Genomic DNA, 2733 nt, shown 5'->3' with positions numbered 1-2733 from the left:
GTTCATATGAAAAAGCGGAGCGTGTCTCTCTCCCACATAAGCATGAATTTATTCAAACAAAAACAAAAATAAAAGCAAACAGACGCTACAAGTAAAGCACATAAGATGTGACGGAAGAAAAATATAGTTTCACTAGAGGTGACTTGATAAGTTGTCGATGAAGAAGGGGATGCCTTGGGCATCCCCAAGCTTAGACGCTTGGGTCTTCTTGAAATATGCAGGGATGAACCACGGGGGCATCCCCAAGCTTAGACTTTTCACTCTTCTTGATCACATTATATCATCCTCCTCTCTTGACCCTTGAAAACTTCCTCCACACCAAACTCAAAACAAACTCATTAGAGGGTTAGTGCATAATCAAAAATTCACATGTTCAGAGGTAACACAATCATTCTTAACACTTCTGGACATTGCCAAAAGCTACTGGAAGTTAATGGAACAAAGAAATCCATCAAACATAGCAAAACAGGCAATGCGAAATAAAAGGCAGAATCTGTCAAAACAGAACAGTCCGTAAAGACGAATTTTTATGGGGCACTTAACTTGATCATATGAAAAGGATAAAATTGAATGAAAGTTGCGTACATATCTGAGGATCACGCACGTAAATTGGCAGATTTTTCTGAGTTACCTACAGACGGGGCTGCTCAATTTCGAGACAGTAAGAAATCTGTTTCTGCACAGTAATCCAAATCTAGTATTTATCAAAGACTTTACTTGGCACAACAATGCAATAAAATAAAGATAAGGAGAGGTTGCTACAGTAGTAAAAACTTCCAAGACACAACAAAACAGTAGCAAAATAAACACATGGGTTATCTCCCAAGAAGTTCTTTTTTATAGCCATTAAGATGGGCTCAGCAATTTTAATGATGCTCGCGCAAGAAATAAGAGTTGAAGTAAAAGAGAGCATCAAGAAGCAAATTCAAAACACATTTAAGTCTAACCCACTTTCTATGCATAGGAATCTTGTACACAAATAAATTCATGAAGAACAAAGTGACAAGCATAGCAAGATAAAACAAGAGTAACTTCACAATTCTCAACATAAAGAGGGGAAACTTAATATTATTAAGATGCATATAACCATGTTTCCCTCTCTCATAATAACTTTCAGTAGCATCATGAACAAATTCAACAATATAACTATCACATGAAACATTCTTATCATGAGCTACATGCATAAAATTATTACTCTCCACATAAGCATAATCAATTTTATTAGTAATAATGGGAGTAAAACTACCATAACCATCATTGTAATCATCATAAATTGCAGGCATGGTATAATCATAATAACCTTTATCCTCCATAGTAGGTGGCACCACAATACCACTATCATTGTAATCATCATAAATAGGAGGCAAAGTATCATCAAAGAAAATTTTCTCCTCAAAACTTGGGGGACTAAAAATATCATGCTCATCAAAACCAGCTTCCCCAAGCTTAGAATTTTCCATAGCATTAGCAACAATGGTGTTCAAAGAATTCATACTAATAACATTCCCATTAGCATGCATATAAAGTTCCATGGGCTTTTTAATTCTCTCTTCAAACACATCATGTCCTAATTCAAGATAAAGTTCATAAAGATCTCTCATTTTGTTGTTGTTTTCCATTAAGCCTAACTAGTGAAAACAAGAAACAAAAAGATATAATTGCAGGATCTAAAGGAAATACCTTCAAGCAATCACACATCGGCAACAGTGCTAAGAAATAACTTAGTAGTCGGAGGATGTGAATACCTTTTACCTTACCTCCCCGGCAACGGCGCCAGAAAATAGCTTGATGTCTACGCACGCTTCTATTCCTGTAGACAGTGTTGGGCCTCCAAGAGCAGAGGTTTGTAGAACAGAAGCAAGTTTCCCTTAAGTGAATCACCCAAGGTTTATCGAACTCGGGGAGGTAGAGGTCGGAGATATTCCTCTCAACCAACCCTGCAATTAAGATACAAGAAGTCTCTTGTGTCCCCAACACACCTAATACACTTGTCAGATGTATAGGTGCACTAGTTCGGCGAAGAGATAGTGAAATACAAGTGATATAGATGAATATGAGTGGTAATAACAATCTGAAATAAATATGGCAGCAAGTAAACATGTAGCAGAACTTGTTGGAAACGGTGCCAGAAAATAGCTTGCTGGCTTGGGAGGCAATTCTCTGTGGTGTAACTTTTCTATTCGGAAACAAGGCCTAGGGATCCTACTTTCACTAGTGTACACTCTCAACAATGATCACATAAATAAATAACTTCTCTTCCTTTGTGCTACATACACTCTTTTGTTGGATAACAAACACCATTCATTGTGTAGGCTACAAGAGCTCCCTCAAGCCGGAGTTAACAAGCGCCACAACATTCGGTGTTCATATTTAAGTAACCTCTAGAGCATAATAGACCGTTGCAATTTAGACCGAGTACTAACATAGCATACACACTCGTCACCTTTAAGCTATGAAAGGGGGAATAGATCACATCAATACTATCATAGTAATAGTTAACTCCATAATCTACAAGAGATCACAATCATAACCTACGCCAAGAACTACATGATGCACACACCGTCACCTTTACATCATGAAGGAGGAATAGACTACTTTAATAACATCACTAGAGTAGCACATAGATTAATAGTGATACAAAGCTCATCATATGGATCTCAATTATGCAAGGCAATTCATGAGATCATTGTATTGGGGTACATGAGAGAGAGATTAACCACATAGCTACCGGTA

Source organism: Lolium rigidum, chromosome 1 (genome assembly GCF_022539505.1).
Source record: "Lolium rigidum isolate FL_2022 chromosome 1, APGP_CSIRO_Lrig_0.1, whole genome shotgun sequence".
Classification (NCBI taxonomy): domain Eukaryota; kingdom Viridiplantae; phylum Streptophyta; class Magnoliopsida; order Poales; family Poaceae; genus Lolium; species Lolium rigidum.
The sequence above is the reverse complement of the archived record's forward strand: the minus strand, read 5'-3'. Positions refer to the sequence as shown.